Genomic DNA, 22,243 nt, shown 5'->3' on the forward strand with positions numbered 1-22,243 from the left:
TCTAACCGAGTGTATTGAATTAAAGCCTCAGTTAGCCTGTTTAAAAATGTGGCCGGGTTCTCATCTGGACCTTGAATAATTTCTTTTAGTTTATTAAAATTTACTACCTTATTTGAGGCCGCCTGCATACCAGCCAGAAGACATTGAGTCATCATATCTCGTCTTCGGCGGCCTGGCTGGCCTACTTGATAGTTCCAGTCTGGGTCTATAGAGGGGACTGCTTGTTCCCCTAGTGGGAACGCAGGGCCTGTTAAGTGTAATTGGTTGGCATGCTGCCTGGTGGCCACTAGGATGCACTCTTGCTCCTCAGGGTTTAGAGTAGAGGTAAGAATAACCTGGAGATCATGCCAGGTTAAATTGTAGGCCTGGCAAAGGTATCTAAATTCTTTGGTATAAATTGTAGGGTTGGCAGAAATACCGCCTAGGCGTCTTTCAATCTTTGAAAGATCTGCTAATGAAAAGGGAACATGAACTCTAACTACGCCCCCTGCTCCGGCCACCTCACGCAAGGGTGCCAAGGCTGCGGGGGGGGGGGGGTGTTGGACAGGGTGGGAGTAGGAGCGGGGGCAGTTAGGCAATCTTTAGAGCGGGTATGGGCAGAGATAGGCGAACTAAGATGACCAGGCGGAAGTGCCGAGGGGTCGGAGAGAAGTGTAGCCTCAACAATGGTGGGAGGGGCTGAAGAGGGAGGCAGGACAACTGTGAGAAGCGGGAGGGGGAGGTGGAGCCGAAAGAGGAGGTGAGGCCGAAGCGGGAAGGGGAGGTGGAGTATATGGCGGGAGTGGAAGGGAGAGAGGGGAAGTAAGGTCTTCGGGCAACTCAGACAGGAAAGATGACTCCTCTTTTTCGGACTTTGTTAGGCCTGTGTCCCTAGCCAACATGACTTGAGCCAGGGAACACTGGCTACACAGGTCCAGACGAGAACGCAAGGCCCAAATTCCTTGTATATAATTAATTTCTGACCACTTGCCTAAGCGTTGACAAAAACTACTGAGGTCGGTTAAAATGTTACGGTCTAGAGTGCCCACAGGCGGCCATTGAGACTGATTGTCTAAATTATATTGTGGCCACGCCACAGTGGAGAGGAACACCAGTCGCTTTCACCTGAGATCTTGTTCTAATTGCAAAGTTTTGAGGTTTTTTAGAAGACACCCTAAAGGGGAGTCTCTAGGTATTTTGGATTGAGGGTTTCCCATTGCCTTCCTCTTGCCAATAGGCGGAAACGGAAACCGAACTCTACCTGGCTACAAAGCATCCTTTGGAGCCACCAGAGACCAGTGAGAGGCTCCTGGAGCCGGAATGGAGATTACCTCCAGGCGGACGTCTCCATCCTGGACGGGTCTCCCACGGAACGGAATGGAGTTCCTTTGGGCAGACGTCTCTGCCTTTGGGAACTTCCCTGGGTCGCCTGGTAACCAGAAAAAAAGCCTTGGGCCTGTGCAGGACTTCTGGCCAAGGGATATGAGAAGGAGGCAGAAGGTACTCACCCCTAGGAGACCTGGAGGTGGGGAAAGCGATGTCCAGGTCCTGGTCCGTCTGGGGCGTGGAAGGAGGAGGCTCCTCGGACCTTGGGGGGTCCTGAAGAGGGGGTCTCCTCCCGGGTTTCGGCACCAGCTGATTTGCTTTAATGAGACCCCCAGAGCAAATGCCAGAGAAAAGGCAAGTAGGCAAGGCAAAAATAAACTTTATTTACAAGCCAATGTGAGGGAGGGGCGAGGTTCACCGGTCTCCGGCAGTGGAGGCCGAAGAAGTCTCTCCGGCGTTCTCCGGCGAGGTTCCTAGGTCTGCACAGGAGCAGGGGCCAAGGAAGTTCACACCGGCGTTCTCGGGCGAGGTTCCTGGGTCCCGCACAGGAGGAGGGGCCGAGGAAATTCGCTCCGCGTCCCCGCCGGGAGCAGCTTTTATGTCCTGGGCCCGGGAGTGGGAGGGCAGTGGGCGGGACATAGGCGGGTCGGGGGCGGGTCGGTAGGTGTGGCTAGGCGGGTTCTGGTTCTTCTCCGTCGGAGGTCGGGTTGCGCCTGCGCAGTCGACCGGTGTCTTTCCCGGGCGTGGGAAAGTTGACGGTGAAGAACCTGGAACTGTGCCATCTTGCCTCCATTTGTCCAAACAATATCTTATTATGATTTTAATTTGCATTTCTCTGATTAGACTTGTTGAGCATTTTGTTATATATCTGTTGGACATTTTCATGTCTTCTTTTGAGAAATGTCTTTTCAAGTCCTTTGCACATTTTTAAATAGGGTTATTATTTTCTTGTTGTTGAGTACTCTGAGTTCTTTGTACATTTTGGACATCAGCCCTTTATCCAATGTATGACTTACAAATATTTCTCTCAATCTGTGGATTATCCCCTTGCTCTGTTCATTGCTTGCTTTGGTATGCAGAAGTTTTTAAATTTGATGCAGTCCTACTAGTTTATTTTTGCTTTTGTTGCCTGTGTTTTGGGGAATGTAACCAAGAAATTGCAATGCAGACCAATGTTGTAGAGCTTTTCCTCTATATTTTCTCTTAGTAGTTTAACGATTTCAGCGCTTATGTGTAAGTGATTTTGAGTCTATTTTTTTTTAAGTAGTGAGATAAGGGTCTGTATTTATTCTTCCATGTGTGGACATTCAGTTTTTAAACATGTGGAATTTTTTTCCTGGGCTCTGTATTCTATTCCATTGATCCATGTGTCTGTTTTTATGCCAGTGTCATGCTTTTTGGTTACTAGAGCTTTGTAATATATTTTGAAATCCAGTAGTCTGATGACTCCAACTTTCTTCTTTTAGCTCAAGATGGCTTCGGCTATTGGGGAATTTTATGGTTCCATATGAGTTTTAGGATTGTTTTTTCTATTTCTGTGAAGAATGACATTAAAATTTTGACAGGGATTGCATTGGATGTGTACACTGCTTATGGTAGTATTACTATTTTAACAATATTAATTCTTTTAATCCATGAACATAGAATATCTTTCCATTTATTTGTATCTTTTTCAATTTCTTTTTATCAATGTTTTATAGTTTTCTGTATATGAATTTTCCACCTCTTTAAAATACTTACTCCTAAGTATTTTATTCTTGATGCTATTGTAAAAGTATTGTAAATGAGATTGTTTTCTTAATTTCTTTTTAAGATTGTTTGTAGTGGATAGAAAAGCTACTTATTTTTATAGGTTGATTTTATATCCTGCAACTTTACCAAATTCCTTTATCAGTTCTAACACTTTTTTGTTAGAGTCATTAGAATTTTCCCTATATAAGATCATGCCATCAACAAACAGAGACAATTTCATTTCTTCCTATGTTGATGTATTTTATTTTCTTGGCCAATTGCTCTGATTAGGACTTCTAGTACTGTATCAAATAGAAGTGGTGAAAGTGGACATCTGTGTCTTATTCATGCTCTTAGAGAAGAAATCTTCAACTTTTCACCATTGAATGTGATGCTAGATGTGGATTTGTCATATATAGCCTTTACTGTGTTGAGAGGAATTTTTCTATACCTAATTTATTGAGAGTTTTTTATAATAAAATGGTATTGAATTTTGTCAAATTTGTCTTTCTGCATGTATTGAGATGATCATGTGGTTTTTTGCGTCTATGTTCATCAGGGATATTGGTTTGTAGTTTTCATTTTTTATTGTGTTCTTTTCTGAGTTACATGTCAGGGTAATAATGATTTGTAAAAGAAGTTTGGAAGTACTTTCTCTTCTCCAATGTTTTGGAAGAGATTAAGGAGGATTCGTACTCTTTCTTCTTTAAATGTTTCTTACTGTTCAGTCATGAAGCCATCTCGTCTTGGGCTTTTCTTTGATGAAAAACTTTTTATTACCGATTCAGTATTCTTACTGCTATTGATTTGTTCAGATTTTGGATTTCTTCATAATTAAGTCTTTATAGGTTATATATTTCTAGGAATTTGTCCACTTCTAGATTGACTGATTTTTTTGGCATATAGTTGTTCATAGTAGTTGCTTTGTATTTTTTTATTAGTTGTAATATCTTCTTTTTCATTTATGATTTTGTTTACTTGAGTCTTGCTTCTTTTTTTGTCTAGCTGTTTGTCAAGTTTGTTTAGCTTTTCAAGAAACAACTTTTAATTTCATTCATGTTATATATTGTTGTTCTAGTCTTTTACTTCAGTTCTTTCTGCTCCCAACATTGTTATTTCATTTCTTCTGATATCTTTGGGTTTAGTTTGTTCTTCTTTACCTGATTTCTTAAGGTGTAACATTAAGTTGTTTATTTGATTTTTTTTTTTTTTTTGGATGTAGGTGTTATTGCTGTAAACTTTCTTCTTAAGTCTACTTTTGCTATATGCCATAAGTTTTAATATGCTGCATGTTCATATTTGTTTGTCTCAACATGTTTTTAAATTTTCCTTTTAATTTATTCTTTTATCCAGTAGTTGTTGAGAAGCATATTATTTAATTTCTAGTATTTGTTAATCTTCCATGATTCTTTCTGTTACTGATTTCTAGTTTCATACCATTATGGCCGGCAAAGATAGTTGATAGGATTTTGACCTTCTTAAATGTATGGCCTAACATATAATCTATCCTATGAAAGGTTCTAAGCACACTTGAAAAGAATGTGTATTCTGTTGCTGTTGGGAGCAGTGTTTTGTATATATCTGCTTGATCCATTTGGTCTAAAATATAGTTCAAGTTCAATATTTTCTTCTGACTTTCAACACCAGACAGATGATATGTCTGGTGTTGAATGTGGGGTATTAAAATTCCATAATATTATTGTGTCGTATCCTGCCTCCTTTCAGATCTTTTAGTGTTGGCTTTATATATTTAGGTGCTCTAATGTTGGGTGCATGTACATTTACAATTCTCATATTCTCTTGATGAAATGATCCATTTATCACTAAATAATGATATTCTTTGTGTTATTTTTATGTTTTTGGCCTAAAGTCTATTTTTTCTGAAATAAATATAGCTATCTCTGCTTTCTTTTGGTGTGCATTTGCATGAAATACCTTTTTTCATCTATTCACTTTCAATCTATGAGTCTGTGAGTGTCATTTAAGGTAACATGAGTTGGCAGCATACAGTTAAGTCTTCTATGGTGGTATTTGCTTTTTCTCAGGAATCCTTCACCAAGCTCCAGACTAGATTAAATTTTTTGTTATTGTTGTTACACTCTTATAGGATCACATTTTTCTTTTCTGTAGAACACTTATATTTTTCTTACCTCTGTATCTATTTGTGTTATTATTTAACTCTGAGCTCTATGAGACTAGGAATTGCTTGTTTTCCTTCATCACAATCTTGGGCACATAGCATGGTTCCTGGTACTTAAGTACATAATAAAATGTTGTTGAAGGAATGTATAAATAAATTGGCAAAAGACTTTGCACACAAAAAATTTTCAATCAGTAATTTCAGATATAGTCACAAAAAATAAAATAACTTTACTTTTAGTATACTAGAATTAAAAGCATTGATTTTGCCCACAGAAGAAGACTCTTTGGTGCTTTATTATGCATTTAAAAGGAAAGTGTAAAGGACACCACTTCTTCAAATAATTATAATAAGGCCGTTTCTTAATTGTGAAATGAAAAAGACTCATAATTATGTTGGTTGACTCTACTTATTATATAAGTACTTAACCAGGTTTTCAATTTACATTGGATGATAAACACTGGCAAGGAAACGTCTGCATAATGTAAATTACTTTGACACCCAACCAGCTTTGCCAGGATTCAATTTCATTAAATTATCATCAACGTACACATCAAGTATGTGAGGTGGAGGTGAAGGGGTTGCCTTGTAAGGAAATATGGGAATTATATATCAAGGCATATAAGGTGACTTAGCTCTCAAAGAAGGTGTTCTTTTCTAGGGGAAGTAACAAAAGTGATTTTCACTGTAAGCCTAGAATCATTCTTAATGAAGGTATCATTTATTTCTTCCCTGAATACATCATGTTCTGACACATGTCTTATGATCCCACCACACTGAATTTCTTACCTTACTCTGAACTCAAGCCCTGTTATACTTCTCCCTTTGCCCTTGCACATATTCATCCCCTGTCATACTTTTCCTTGTTTTCCTAGCTGAAACAAGATGTGAATTTGGTCCTTGAAGAGTCAATGCACTTGCATTTCATCAGTGCTACATGACAGTTTTTTTATACTCCTTTTTGGTAGGTATGTTTCTTTGTCCCTCAATTCTATCTTTTTGTTATCGATATTGGACAATTCTCTGGCCTTTTGTTTTGTTTTGTTTTTGAAAACATAGTCTTTTTCTAAGCCCCCTTATAGGTCCTTGATTTTATGTCTCAATGACCCTTTCCCTCTGAAGCTAACCATTTTTTTCATAATCTTGGTACTGATCCCATCTGCCTTTCTGAAGGACATTATGCTCATACTTACCTTCCTCTGTTTAGATGTATCAATTTTTATTTTGCTTTTTCTTGCTCTCAATGTTTATATATTAAAAATCTGTTTCTTTTCATCTAAATAAATACAGACTTTTCACAGATTTTGTTGTACTTTGTAGCTGTTGATATACCTTGTATCATTCTTTTTAGCAACCAAAATCCATTTTGACCACCCATTCCCCTTGCTTCTGCCTCTACCATTGAATTGAACCCAGTATTTACAGCTCTCTTATGATGTTCTTATAATCAGATTTAAAAGCTTCTCCTCAGTCCTCCTATTTTTTACATCTCAGCGCTATTCTGATTCTGTTGGTAATTTCAACTGTTTTCCAAACACTTCCTTCCCCTTACTCTCATTGATGTGGATTGATTCCAGTTTCTCTTGTGGTTCATCTTCCCTCCATCACCAGGTCTCCTTTATTCTTCCATCTCTCAACCATGGGAAATCTCCAAACTTTGTTTCTTGACCCTCTATTCTCAAACTTTATTTTGTAGAAGCTGCTATCCTCTATTTCTGTCTTAAATCTTCATCTATTAATCAATTGTTCTCAAATCCTAATCCTTTGCCAAATCTTTCCTTCAGGCTCCAGACTTTTAGTTCAAACTGCCTACAAGAAAACTTTTCTTAAAGTTTCCTAAAAAGTAAAAATTTAGTGTGACTATAGCCAAACTTCTCATTTTTGTCCTTAAAAATGTCCTTTTTGTCCTCATCCTCCTTTCAAGTTGGGTCACTAGTACTCCTCAAAGTTCAAATGCTTGTAATTAGTGACAAAGCCCAGTATAATTTTTGATACGTTTCCCTTTCTGTTTTTATTGCCTTCTTCTTCAATTTTCCTTCCTACAGGAAGACTTCACAACTCCTGTGTGAATATAGTTGTCTCCTAGCTATACATTCTCTTTTACATCTCCCAGTTTTCCAAAACGACATCTTACCTTTCTCTAATTTTTTTTTTAAATATTACCTTTCTCTAACTGTCTTTGCATTTAGTAACCCTATTATACATTTGGGCCCTTCTATTATAAATAGGCTATTCAGAAATCTGTTTACTAAATCAAAATAACACTATCAGTAATATACTCTACTGCCTCCTACAACTGACAGTATTCTTACTGCCTTTTAAAACTTGTTATATATAAGAAAGTTAATAATGTTTGTTACACATCTCAGAAAAAAAAGCACAAACATAGCTAGCAGGCAGGCCATTATGTAAATAGAGAGATGAAAATGTTAATATACAACTGAATAGACATTTGTTGGTGATGGACGCAATCTCCCTGGCACTTGGCTTTGTTCTTCTCTATCAAAGTTTATGGGGAGAGAGTTTGTGAAAAAAGCTTTGATACTGTCTTATTCTCTTATGGCATTGTATGGTTTAGCACTCATGTGGCTTCCTAGTACTTTATAAATTTTATTCTTTTAATTGCCTCCATATGAACGGAAGCTATAATGCCTGTCATCTTGGCTAGCATATCTAGCTTCACTGTAAGAGTAAAGCCAAAACCAAAAAAAAAAAAAAAAACAACTATAATTTATTGACAATTTTATTAGAGACAATTTTATATACCAATTTTATATTAAAATTTAGACTAATATAGGCAATTTGAAGGTAGAAATTTAAGGCAAGTAAAGTAATAGTTTGGTAAGGGTATTCTACATCATTAGATAATTGGAAACATGTACTTAGTTTTTTCTGTTTTTAAATTTGAGCCCTTTGACAAGAATTCAAGTTATACAGTTATTTTTTTAATGAAGCCTAAGTAGTCTTCAGTCTAAATGATCTTAGATCTAAATGTGTTTACACATGATTTTTAAAACTTAATAACTATATAACCAACTAAAAATTTAGCAAATTCTGAAAAACGGTTGTACAACCCATCTGTTAATATTTAAATATTCTCCTTTAATCTTTTTAAAAATGTTTATGCGTTTTGCATGCCTGTAATCATAGTGTTTATGATTTTTTCTTGTGGAATTTAAAAGACAACACTGTGTCACAACTATTTCCCCTGCATGTGCTTCACAGCTTCCATGCTTCTGTGAGTTTTGTTAACAGCAACGTCTAAGGAGTGAGCAGGGTAAAGTCTAATGACGCACAGCCAAAGAATTTCCTTGCCTTGATAATAGGCCAGCTGCCCATTAACTTACCAGCTTCTAGCTCACTGTTACACACTATTGTATGACATTTGTTCTAAAATTGTTAAACTACAGGGAATAATTAAGGCTCATTGCCTTGAGATTTAAAAACATAAAATTGGCTTTATGTGAGAGAGTCTTCCTAATGTAATGCAGACAGAATAAAACAGGAGTAATGTTTCTATCTGTGAAATAAATTCTCAATTTAAACATCCTTATGCTGAGAAGGAAACATCCAACTACTCCAGTGTATAGAGATGAAGAAATTTGATATTTTTCCCTTGACATTTCTGTCATATTCAGCCATCATCCTGGGCTGTCAGCACCAGCCCCATTACTTAAAAATCCTGTTTGATCTGTGTTCATCAATTACTGCATCAGCAGCTCTACCTCTTAGTTAGTTTGAATGAACTTAAGAAGAAATGGGCCTCAGTTAACTAAACACTTGTTTCTCTTTTTAGTGTGTGATACCCTATACTTTCCCCTTGTATTGGAAAAAAATATTATTTTGTTTGCTCTATTTATTTGCTTCCCTTCTCAAGGTCCTGTACTTTCCATGTATTTCAAATTATATTTTGGTTGTTATTTGAGGGTTATTTTTACAGAATGTTAGTTTTGTTTTTATTATTCATTATTATTTCTCATTTTATCTTTAAAAAATTACATTTTTGGTGACTACATCTGTATTTAATATTTAATTGAAGTATGTTTACCTTCATCCATTCATTCATCAATTTACCACTTATTTATTCATTAATTGTAGCCCTCTTTTATGGCAGGAAAAAAGTTTGATTACTTTTATTGAGTTGATTCACTTGCTTTGGTTTTAAGAAAGGACCAATTTAGTCAAATAATGATTTGTGATCAGCAGATTTTTCCAAAGCATTCATGTATGAAATCAGAATCTGTTTATTTCATTGAAATGGAGTTATGTAGCATATGTTGTTGATAATATAAAATACATTTTCTAATAATTACTTTTTATTTTTAATATCTTCATTTTAAGAGCTCACAAGTTTTGTTTCCTAAACTGTATATTGAGATTAAATTAACATTGTTTCTATTTAGAAAATAAAGTGTTTATTTTTTACAGATTAGTTGTCATAATGTTTTACTCTACTTACTGGTGCTAATAACTGGTATATAAATGTGTTTTTAAATTTGGGCTTATTTGTCTTTTACTTATGCAAGGGTACTAAGTCTCATTTTCTTCTTTTATTTATTTATTTTTTCAGGCCTTGTTTTCGTTAATCTTTTTTTCTGACCTGTATCTAAAAACAAACAATTATTTCATTTTCTCAACCTCTTCAATCCTTTTTGCAAAATTCTTCCTTTTTAAAATATTATTCTCTAGATAGTCTTTAAATATAAACTTACACCGTTATTTTGGTCTAATAATGACTGATTCATTCGCTAGCTCTTTACGGCCAGTTTATTACATTTTAAATCTGGAGTATACTGGATTGAGGCCAAGTAAACGTTGTTGTGATATCACAATTTTCTCTTCTCTGGCTCACTGTGGCCATACTCCCAATAATGTTTTCATGTTGTGTTTAGCAGGGGAAAATGTATTTCTTCACAAGAATATTTTAAGTTTAGTGCCAGCCATTCCTTGCCACTCTTATTAGAGACATTTGCCCTTTGCCTAGTACACATTTGTTGAAAACGCTTCCATGAATAATTATCTCTTCCTACACTATGTAAACTCAAAGTTATTCATGTACATCTAGTCAACTGAGAATAAAATCCCATTTTTTAGAATTTGTTTGGATTTCTTTACAGCAATGAGTAATTGTTGCTAAAGGAAGATTTACTGGGACAAGAAGCATGATCAGTCCAATTTCATCAGATTTATATTTTAGGTCTGAGGCATTCCATTCCTTGGGATAATGGTTTCCCAGCCTACCCACTCAAAATGCATTTATAATTTAACGTATATATGCCTAATAGTTGCACAAATTTTCTTTAAATTGCATTAATTTTGGTAATGTATGAAGTGACTTCCGCTTTTGTTTCTATAATAATCGAGTTTGATTTATCATAGCTTGCCATGCAACCCCTGACCAGAAAACATTTACATCATAAATCAGAGATCAATAGTTATGACAAATTTCCTTCTCTTATATTAATTTACACTTCCACAGTTTATAGAAACACCTATTTTCCCATTTTCTTGCCAGTACAGAGCTTCTTATCTGTTCTTGTTGCAGCAGCCTGAAGTTAGTTAGGGATCTGTCCATGTTTTCTCCCTTGGTCTCTCTGTATCTCTATTATACAATTAATATTTAAATACTTTCTTGCTTTAAAATATTCAAACAATACACAAGTATGTTAGTAAAATTTAAATTTCCCCTTCACTCTTTTTCAAGGGCTACTACTCTAAACAGTTTATAGTGAGTGTTTTGTAAATTTATTTTAAAACATGTTTTGTGGATATGTACATGCCTATTTTTTACATACACATGTTAAATTATATGCATTGTCTTGTCTTTTTTTCTTTACTTAAAAATATTGTAATGACATATCTATTTTTAATAGTTGCATGTATGCTATTATGTTCCCTTTTAGCCAACCTTTAGTTTGTTTCCATTTTTTCTGTATTATAACATTTAAATGAATGCTCATAATTGGTAATTCTGGGGCAGAAAAATAAAAATATATCTAACTTTATTGGATATTGTAGAATTTATAAACACTTTTTTACCAATAGTGTAGGTCACTTTTTCTAAGTCCTTAAGTATTTTTAGCTGGTTTATCTACAAATTTCAGAAAGAGAATATGAAAATCTAATTTATTTTTTACTTTGTGGATTTGTCCATTTCTCTATAATGTTAATTTTGCTTCATACATTTCAAGAATATGTTTTCAATGATACACATCTATGATTACTATATATTCCTTGTGGGCTTTTTATTACAATTTTATACTCTTCTGTATTAATAATTTTTCTTTAATCTATTTTGTCTAATATTAGTATTATTTTACCAGTCTTTTGTTTTCCTTTGGTTAGTTTTCACTTAGAGTACTTTACTGTATTAGCTAGTGTTCTCCAGAAAGACAGAACCAATAGGATATACATAGATATTTAAGAGGAGATTTATTGTGATAATTGGCTCATGTGATTATTGAAACCAAGAAATCTCACAGTATGCCACCTGCAAACTGGAGATGAAAAAAAGTTCAATGGTATAAGTCAGTCTGAGTCCCAGTGAGCGGTGAAGCCAGCTGGGCTTCTGGGTCGGGTGGGGACTTGGAGAAGTTTTCTGTCTAGGAAGAGGATTGTAAATGCACCAACAAGTGCTCTGTATCTAGCTAGAGGATTGTAAATGCACCAATCAGCACTCCATAAAAACGTACCAATCAGCACTCTGTGTCTAGCTAAAGGATTGTAAACGCACCAATCAGCACTCTGTAAACACACACCAATCAGCACTCTGTGTCTAGCTAAAGGTTTGCGAACCATCAATCAGCACTCTGTAAAGCAGACCAATCAGCTTTCTGTAAAATGGACCAATCAGCACCCTGTAAAATGGACCAATCAGTAGGATGTGGGTGGGGTCAAATGGGGGAATAAAAGCTGGCCACTTAAGCTATAGCAGAAACCTGCTTGGGTCCCCTTCCATGTTGTGGAAGTTTTGTTCTTTTGCTCTTCACAATAAATCTTGTTGCTGCTCACTCTTTGGGTCCGCACTACCTTTATGAGCTGTAACACTCACCATGAGGGTCTGCAGCTTCACTCCTGAAGTCAGCGAGACCATGAACCCACCGGGAGGAACAAACAACTCTGGAGGCACCACCTTTAAGAACTCACAGCAAGCACACCCACTGCGAAGGTCTGTGGCTTCACTACTGAAGTCAGCAAGACCACGTACCCACCAGAAGGAAGAAACTCCAGACACATCTGAATATCTGAAGGAACAGACTCCAGACACTCCATCTTAGTGGAGTCATCATTGACAGTCCTTTTCATTTTATTTACATAAGTTTATTTTTTAATAATTATTAGCAATCATTTATGTACATATAAGTGTTACTGCCTTAAGTGTGTACAAGTTACAGTGTACACTTTTTAGGGTTGGATTCATCATTTATTATCAAACCATCCTTTTGATAATTTTCAAAACTTTGACTGGCTTTTTGTTATAGCTGTTATAGTTCATCGCTGATTTTTACCTAAGAATGTGACCAACAAAGAACTCTCTTCAGGAGTAGAAATGCTGGTTTTGTCATTTTATTTTTATTTTCTTGTGCTCTATTATTTGTAGTCCCTTGTTTTCTTGCAGAAATATTTGAAAATCATGTGACCACTTTTGTGAGGATTAATAGAAATGCATAATTTTGGCAATCCACTTGACATGATAAATCAAAATATGAAAGAACAAATGAGTAATCTGTCAACATTTTGGGGTTGAGGAAATCTTATTCTTCCCCTGGGATATTTTACCTATCATATATGATTAATAAGCATTTGACATGCAAAAATGATGACACCAGTGTCAATTTGTATGTTACATATTAGTAAAGCATCATTTAAAATTTTGTTTTAAATACAGATTACTTTTCTTTGGTTTATTTTATTTTCCTTATTACAATGAATTAGCTGATGTAGTGATTCTCAAAGTATGACCTATGGACATCTGGAGGCCTCTGAGAACCTTTTTGGAGGTCTATGAAATCAAAATTATTTTCATAATAATACTAAAAATTATTTATATTTTTTGCTGTGTTGACATTTGCATGGATAATGCATATACCATGGTAAGGAAAACTGCTATATATGTAGCATGAATCAAGGCAATGTCAAAAAAAAATCAAAACTATACTGGTAGACATTGTGTTCTTTGTTGCCAAGCACATACAAAAAAAAGAGCAAGTTTTCCTTACCATGGTCTTGGAAGAAGCATTAAAATTATGAATTTTTATTAAATCTTGATCTTTGGTTACATGTCTTGTTAATATTATGCGTAAGTAGGAGGTATGCATAAAGCATTTTTGCTACATTGAAAGTGTAGTTGTATGACTGTGGCATTGTTGAGAACTGAACTGGCCCCGTTTTTCATGAAATGTTATTTTTTTTCTTGAAGGAAACTGGTTATTCAGACTTGGGAATCTGGTAGACATTTTCTCACAAAAGGGTGAAGTGAGCCTGTCACTTCAAGGAACAAAACTGACAGTATTGGTGGCCAATGGTAAAATTTGAGCTTTTAAGTTAAAATCAGAAGTTTGAAAATGTGTATCCACCACTATAAACTTGACAGTTTCTCAATACTTAAAGACAGGGCCAGCTACATAATTTGCAGGGCTCAGTACAAAATGAAAATGTGGAGCTCCTTGTTCAAAAGCAGGAAAAAAGTGCCACTAAAGTACTAAAATACAAAGCTTTTTTTTTGTTTTTTCCATTCCGTGGTCTCTCTCTTGACTTGCCATGGTGTTTCATATTTGCTATTTAATGTTGCTCTAAGTAAAAAAAAAAAAAAAAAAAAATCAAAATTTTTATATTATTAGCATGAACTTTACTATTTAAATTGCAAAATGCCAGTTTTATATGCAAATATAAAAACATTTGGTTTATATGCAGAATCACAAATTAGAACAATTTGTATTTCATAGTTCATACATGCACTTTTTTTTTTATTCTCACCCGAAAAGTGGAAAACATGCACAACCTTAATTAGCTGTTTTTATTTCATTTCTTGACACTTGCACATTCTGTCAACACTATATTTAGCTTACTTATGAGTAAGGAAGGACTGAAAAAAAGGAACTATAAGTTGCCCTGTTTTTCCTTTTCTTACTCTCATTTTCAGTGAAATTGTTGGCAATTACAGGAAAGGAACACCAGTAAGAAAAAATATGACAGAATTATCTGTTGGTCCATCTTTCTCAGAAGGTACTGCCTTCTGTCTACATTAAAAACAAGTTCTAGTGTGATTGAAAAGTGTGGCCTCTGAGGATTGTTAGGACCCCCATCTAGTTGAAGCTTAACAAGGTAACTGCGATAGTTTGAATGTTTGTCCCTTCCAAAACCCATGTTGAAATTTAATTGTCATTGTAACAGTATGAAGAGGTAGGACCTATAAGAGGTGTTTAGATCATGAATAGACCATGCCGTTATCGCAGGATTGAGTTCCTTATCATGAAAGTGGGTTCACTCCCTACTGCTCTCTCTCTTGCCATCTCTTGCTCTTCTGCCTTCCACTATGGGGTGGACTCATCAAGAGGGCTTTCGCTAGATAGTGGCCCTTGAATTTGGACTTTCCAGCCTACAGACTGGTGAGCTAATAGATTTCTGTTCTTTATCGATTACCCAGTCTGTGGTATTCTGTTACAGCAACACAAAAAAGACTAATACACTTACCTTGTACTTACTGTGAATCTCAGTCACTTCCCACAAGTCATGGGTTCACTAGAACTTTGTGATTGCGGAGTGTTATGAACACTAAATGCAATAATACACTGTAAATTTATATAATCTTTTTGGAAGATTGTACTTTTTATAGTATACATCAATACTATGAAAAGACATCAAAAAATCTGCTCTTAATTCAAGAGTCTTAAATTCATGGAAATGTAGCATAAGGAAATGTTGAAACAAAAGTAAAAAGCTCTATGTATAAAATTGTTTTTTATTATATTAATTATCCAATATTAGTGGAAACTAGAATGAATCATTGTCCAATGAAGTGATTAAATATTATACAATCATGAAAATAGCAAAAAGCATATGTAAAATCATGGTAGCATGTTCAGTACGTCAAAATCTTAATAAAAATTAGCAAACATTGGAATTAGAGATGCATAAAATTATTAATGCTTTTGGATAAATTTCATTGGGGAACACATGAAAAATAGAAAAGTTATGCCAGGTAATAGGATCATATTTAATTTGTTTCCATTTTGCTGAACATTCTTTAATATTGACTTTTCATGGTAAAACAAACACATAAACCAAAAATTCAAGAGGCTTTCTGAAATCATTACAGTGTAATGCATGGCATTTGGAATTGAGACTCAGGTTGGAGACCTGGCTCTCTCATTTATATTTATATTGATATTTTATGTGATTTATATTTATATTTATGTGATTGCAGATCAGTAACTTAATTTTGTGAATCTTAATTTCATCATCAGTTAAGTAAAGATTTCCACTAGTTTTTTAGAGTCATGAGATTAAGATGGTGTATATGAAAGTGTCTACTTTTTTAACTTTTAAGTTAAGGGGTAGGTGTGTGTTTGTTATATAGGTAAACTTGTGTCATGGGAGTTTGTTATACAGGTTATTTCATCACCCAGATATTAAGTCTAGTATCCATTAGTTATTTTTCCTGATCTTCCCCTTCCTCCTCTCAATGGTAGTTTAATAGGAACAACATTGAATCTATAAATTGCTTTGGGCAGTAGGATCATTTTAATGATACTGATTCTTCCTACCCATGAAAATGGAATATTTTTTCATTTGTTTGTCATATCTGAGTCTTTTGAGCAACGTTTTGTGGCTCTCCATGTAGAGATCTTTTATATCCCTGGTTAACTGTATTCCTAGGTATTTTATTCCTTTTGTGGTAATTGTAAATGAAATTGCATTCCTGATTTGGCTCTTGGCTTGATTACCACTGATGTATAGGAAAGATAATGATTTTTTTTTACATTGATTTTGTATCTTGAGATGTTGAGGAAGTTGTTTATCACCTTAAGAAAATTTTGAGCCAAGACTATGAAATTTTCCAGATATAGGATTATGTCATCTGCAAACAAGGATAGTTTGACTTCCTCTCTTCCTGTTTGATGGGCTTTATTTCTTTCTCTTGCTTTTTGATGTGCTTCTGGATGATTCAGTTTGCAGGTAATTTGTCGAGGATTTTTGCTGCAATGTTCACCAATAATATTGGCCTGAAGTTTCTCTTTTGTTGTATCTCTGCCAAGTTTTGGTATCAGGATGATGCTGGCCTCATGGAATGAGTTAGAAAGGAGCCCCTCCTTGTCAATTTTTTGGAGTAGTTTCAGCATTAATGGTACCAGCTCTTCTTTGTACATCTGGTAGAGTTCAACTGTGAATCCATCTGGTCCTAGGCTTTTTTTGGTTGGTAGGCCTTTTATTACTAATTCAATTTCAGTGTTTGTTATTGCTCTGTTCTTGGGTTAAATTTCTTGCTGGCTCAGTCTTGGCAGCTTGTATGTGTCCAGGAATTAATTTATTTCTTCTAGATTGTTTAGTTCCCGTGCATATATGTATTCATAATGTTCTCTGATGGTTGTTTGTATATCTGTGAGGACAGTGGTAATATGCCCCTTGTCATTTTTGATTGTGTTTATTTCAGTCTTCTCTGTTTCTGTTATTAGTCTGGCTAGTGGTCTATCTACCTTGTTTTTTCTTAAAAAACAAAACAAACAAACAAACAAACAAACAAACAAACAAAAAAACCAGCAGCTCTGGATTCCTGGATCTTTTGAATGTGTTTTCATGTCTCAATCTCCTCCGTTTCAGTTATGATTTTGGTTACTTTTTGCCCTCTGCTGACTTAGGGATTTATTTGCTCTTTGTTCTCTAGTTCTTTCAGTTGTGATGTAAGTTTGCTAACTTGAGATCTTTCTAACTTTTTGATGTGGGCATTTAGTACTATAAATTTCCCTCTTAACAGGGTCTTAGTTGTGTTCCAGAAATTCTAGTATGTTATATCTTTGCTCTCATTAGTTTCAAAGAACTTTGTGATTCCTGCCTTAACTTCATTATTTACCCAACATTCTTTCAGGGGCAGGTTATTCAGCTTTCATGAGATTGTATGGTTTTGAGTGAACTTCTTAGTCTTGATCTCTAATTTGGCTGCTCTGTTGTCTGAGAGATTTTTATGATTTCAGTTCTTTTGCATTTGATAAGGAGTGTTTTGCTTCCAATTATGTTACAACATTAGAGTAAGTGCCATATGGTGATGAAAAGAATGTGTATTTTGTTGTTTTTGGATGGAGAGTTCTGCAGATATCTATCAGGTCCATTTGATTGAGTACAGAGTTTTGGTTCTGAATATCTGTTAATTTTCTGTCTTGATGATCTGTCTAATATTTTCAGTGGAATGTTAAAGTCTCCCACTGTTATGTGGGAGTCTAAATCTCTTTCAAGGTCTCTAAGAACTTGCTTTATAAATCTAGGTGCTCCTGTGTTGAGTGCATATATATTAAGGGTAGTTAGATATTCTTGTGGAATTGAACTCTTTACTATTATATAATGCCCTTCTTTGTCTTTTTTGTTGCTGTTGTTGTGTTTGCTGGGTTTTTTTTTTTTTTTTTTTTTTTTTTTTTTTGAGACAGAGTCTTGCTCTGTCACCCAGGCTGGAGAGCAGTGGCGCGATCTTGGCTCACTGCAAGCTCCGCCTCCTGGGTTCACACTGTTCTCCTGCCTCAGCCTCCCAAGTAGCTGGGACTACAGGTGCCCACCACCACGCCTGGCTAATTTTTTGTATTTTTGGTAGAGACGGGGTTTCACCGTGTTAGCCAGGATGGTCTCGATCTCCTGACCTTGAGATCCGCCCACCTCGACCTCCCAAAGTGCTGTTTTTTTTTAAAAATTTTTGTTGGTTTAATGTCTGTTTTGTCAGAAACTAGGATTGCAATCCCTGATTTTTCTGTTTTCCATATGCTTGATAGATTCTTCTGTATGCCTTTATTTTGAGCCTATGAATGTCATTGTATGTGAGTTGGGTCTCTTGAAGACAGCATACTAATGGGTCTTGGTTCTTTATCCAGCCTGCCACTCTGTGTCTTTTAATTGTGGCATTTAGTTTGTATACAGTTAAGATTAGTATTGATAGATGTGAATTTGATTCTGTTATCATGTTAGCTGGTTATTCTGTAGACTTATGTGATATCTTTATAGTCTCACTGGTCTGTGTATATAAGTGTGTTTTTGTAGTGGCTGGTAATGTCTTTCCTTTGCATATTTAGTGCTTCCTTCAGGGGCTCTTGTGAGGCAGATCTAGTGGTAATAAATTCTGCAGCACTTGCGTGTCTGAAATAATCTTATTATTCCTTCATGTATGAAGCTTAGTTTGGCCAGATATGAAATTCTGGGTTGAAACTTCTTTAAGAATGTTGAATGTTGGCTTCCAATCACTTCTGGCTTGTAGGGTTTCTGTTGAGAGGTCGACTGTTAGTCTAATGGGCTTTCTTTGAGGGTGACTTGACCTTTCTCTCCAGCTGTCTTTAACATTTTTTCTTTCATTTTGACTTTGGAGTATTTGATAATTATTTGTCTTGGGATGATCTTCTTGTGAAGTAACTTACTGGAGTTCTCTGTATTTCCTGAAGTTGAATATTGGCCTCTCTAGCTAGGCTGGGGAAGTTCTCATGGATGATATCCTGGAATATGTTTTCCAAGTTGGCATTCTCCTCATCTCCTTCAGGGACACCAATGAGTTGAAGATTTGGTCTCTTTACATAATCTCATATTTCTTGGAGGTTTTGTGGGTTCCTTTTCATTCTTTTTTATGTATTTTTGTCAGGCTGTCTTATTTCAGAAAGCCAGTATTCAGGCTCTGAGATTCTTTTCTCTGCTTGTTCTGTTCTGCTATTGATACTTGTGATTACATTATGCAACTTTTATATTGTTTTTCAGCTCTGGTGGGTCTGTTATACTCTTTTCTATACTGGTTATTTTGTCTGTCAGTTCCTGCATTGTTTTATTGTAATTTTTACCTTCTTTGCATTAGGTTTCAACATACTCCTGTAGCTCAATGATCTTTTTTCTTATCCATATTCTGATTTCTATTTCTGCCATTTCAGCCATCTCAGCTCAGTTCAAAAACCCTGCTGGAAAGACGATGCAGTCATTTGGAGGAAAGAAGGCACTCCAGCATTCTGAGTTTTCAGAGTTATCTTGCTGATTCTTTTTTCATCTTTGAGAGCTTATCTACCTTTGATCTTGGAGGTTGCTGACCTTCGAATGGGTTTTATTTCTTTTATCCTATTTAGTGACCTTGAGGGTTTGATTGATTGTGGTAGAAGGTGGATTCATCCAACTGGCTTTCTTTCTGAGAGACTTTAGGTGGCCATTCCTTAGCTCCCAACTCCTGGACTGTGTGCTCTAACTCTGGGGAACTTGTATTGGACCTTGAGTTTGTTCTCTGGATCTGGATCCTTGAGGTTTGCAATTCACTGCACTGAGGGAGCTGAGGTGCAGCAACTATGGTAGAGTGCTAGTGAGTGTCAGAGTGCCTGCCTCCCTACAGGCATGTACCACAGCGGTAGAGGCAATGCAGCTGGGTTGTCAGGGGCCCATGCTGGCGACTGCACACAGTTGTGGTGTTGGCTTGGGGTGAGGTGTTGGCAAGTTCAAGTCTGGGTGCTTTCTCTGTGCCCCACAAGCAGGAGTGATTGCTCATGGTGGGGGAGGATCTGCTGTTCTCTGTGCAATGTTATTACAAGGAAGGGGGTGAGGCTTGCTGGCTCTTTGCCCAGCAAATCTTTGCCTGCAATGGCAGGGCAGTAAGGGAAGAGTGGGCAGACTGAACTCCTGTGCCTGGATGGGACAAGGAAAGCAAACCTGCCTATGCAGACAGGTGCCAGCAAATGTAGGAAGTTACCATGGTCACAGTGGAAACTGCAGTATGGGGAGGGAGCAGGTTGGCTGATGTGCCACCATAGGGGCCGCTTCTCTGAAGTTCTCCAGCTGGTCAGTCATGCTCTACTAGCACAGAGGCTATTGTTTAGGCCCAAGACTGCCCTGCAAGCAGCCATGGCCAGGCGGGGGCCTCAGGAGATGACAGCAGACCAAAGCGTGTTTAGATTTGACCAGCCCCATCTGATGGGCAAGACCACCCTGCAGAGATCAGGTCCAACAGTTCCCCTAGGGCTAAAGTCTCAGTGTAAGCAACTTGAGCCTAAGAAGATGGCTGTCCCTGGACATGCTCTGCTGCATGTGTTCTCACACCAAACCCTCTGATTTCCACATCAGCTGGCTTCTGCCCCTACTACTTCTCTAAGTTTTCTTAATTTTTCAAATTCTCTAAGCAGGTCTCTCTGCCAACTCATGCGTCAGTGGTGGTCAAGGGGTCTCCTCATGCCAGGGTTCCAGAGGCCTGTGGCAAGAACAGGTTGCTCCTTGCCAGTTCAACTCACCCATTCCCCTGGTGCTGTTATGGTCCAAAAATGAGTTCTGGTGCACAGTAGCCCTGTGTGGGTTTTCCACCTTTCTCCCCCTTCAGCCTAGCTTCTGGGTCTTCCCTCTGTCCACTGTCAATACTCTCCCTCTGAAGACCTGTTAAAAGCCTGCCAACTGTCTCAGGCCCTATGTGGGAGCTGTTCCACCTGGCTGTGCCCTCCCACTTCAAAAGTGTTTCTTAAAGTCCGTGGAGCATTGGTATTCAGTATATTTTAGTTTATTCTAAAATTAGGGAGACTTTCTTTTTCCTTTTAGTGTTTTTAAAATGCTAATAAACTTTGCCAAAGGCTTAACATGCTGGATGAGAGAAGGTTATACACTTTGGGAATTTTACTTGATAACTGCACTTACTGCTTTCAACAGTTCTGACTGCATATGCTTGACTGATTTTAAGTAGTAAATCCATTTTTACCTTCAAAGGCCATTTATTGTCTGGTAGGACAATGAAATAGATTCAAATGCAGGTGTGTATCTAGTTTAGGCAAAATATTTTGCTTTATCAAAAAGTAACAATCTTCAATAAACTTCTGTAAGAGGTCTTTCAATTTTAAATTCTTTAAATATTTTCATTGTACAAATAGTTGCAAATGATTATAAATTCTTTGGTGCTATTTGCAAGATTCTATGGAAACGTCTGTAGTCAACATTTTGGTGTAGTGGAAATAACACGAGAAAGGAATCTAAGACAATTATGTTCTTGTAAATTCAATATCATATCTTTCCTTTCATCTGTAAAATTAGGGGCTGCATTACCAATTATTTAAGTTTTCTTAATTTTTCAAATTCTGTGATCTCATGACTCTATTTCTTTCTATCCATCTATCATCTATCATCATCATGATCATCTATCTTTCTATCTAATGGCTGTCATACATTTCTTAACATAGATCAGGAACTTAATAAGACGTGCTTTTTTTGTTGTTGTTTGTTTGTTTGTTTTTGGATGAAGTTTCACTCTTGTCCTCCAGGCTGGAGTGCAAAGGTGTGATCTCAGCTCACTGCAACCTCTCCGGCTGGGTTCAGGGATTCTCCTGGTTCAGCCTTCTGAGTAGCTGGGATTACAGGCAGGAACCACTACACCTAGCTAATTTTTTGTATTTTTAGTAGAGATGGCGGTTTCACCATGTTGGCCAGGCTGATCTTGAACTACTGACCTCAAGTGATCCACCTGCCTTGGCCTCCCAAAAGGCTAGGATTATAGGCATGAGTCACCGCACCAGGTGTAAGAGGTGATTTTTACATCTCTTATCCGTCAAGAGTGTGCTCACATATACTGCTGTGGACCTGAAGTAAACCCTGTTAAAAAGGCCACATAATTCCCTTAATATGATTGTCTTACAGGCTAAATGTCTACCTTCTATATCCAATAAAGCAAAAAGTTATCTATCTCATTATTGTAGAAATACCTATGATATTATAGCATAACCAAAACCAACCTTTCTTGGGAGAGGTGGGGCTGATAGTTTTTGAGCATTTATTATATTCCAAGCTCTTTTAAAAAAGCACCTTACATACATCATTATATCTAAAACCCAAAGTAGTATTCTAGCCAAATATCATTTAATATATAAGGAACCTGAT

Source organism: Rhinopithecus roxellana, chromosome 1 (genome assembly GCF_007565055.1).
Source record: "Rhinopithecus roxellana isolate Shanxi Qingling chromosome 1, ASM756505v1, whole genome shotgun sequence".
Classification (NCBI taxonomy): Eukaryota; Metazoa; Chordata; class Mammalia; order Primates; family Cercopithecidae; genus Rhinopithecus; species Rhinopithecus roxellana.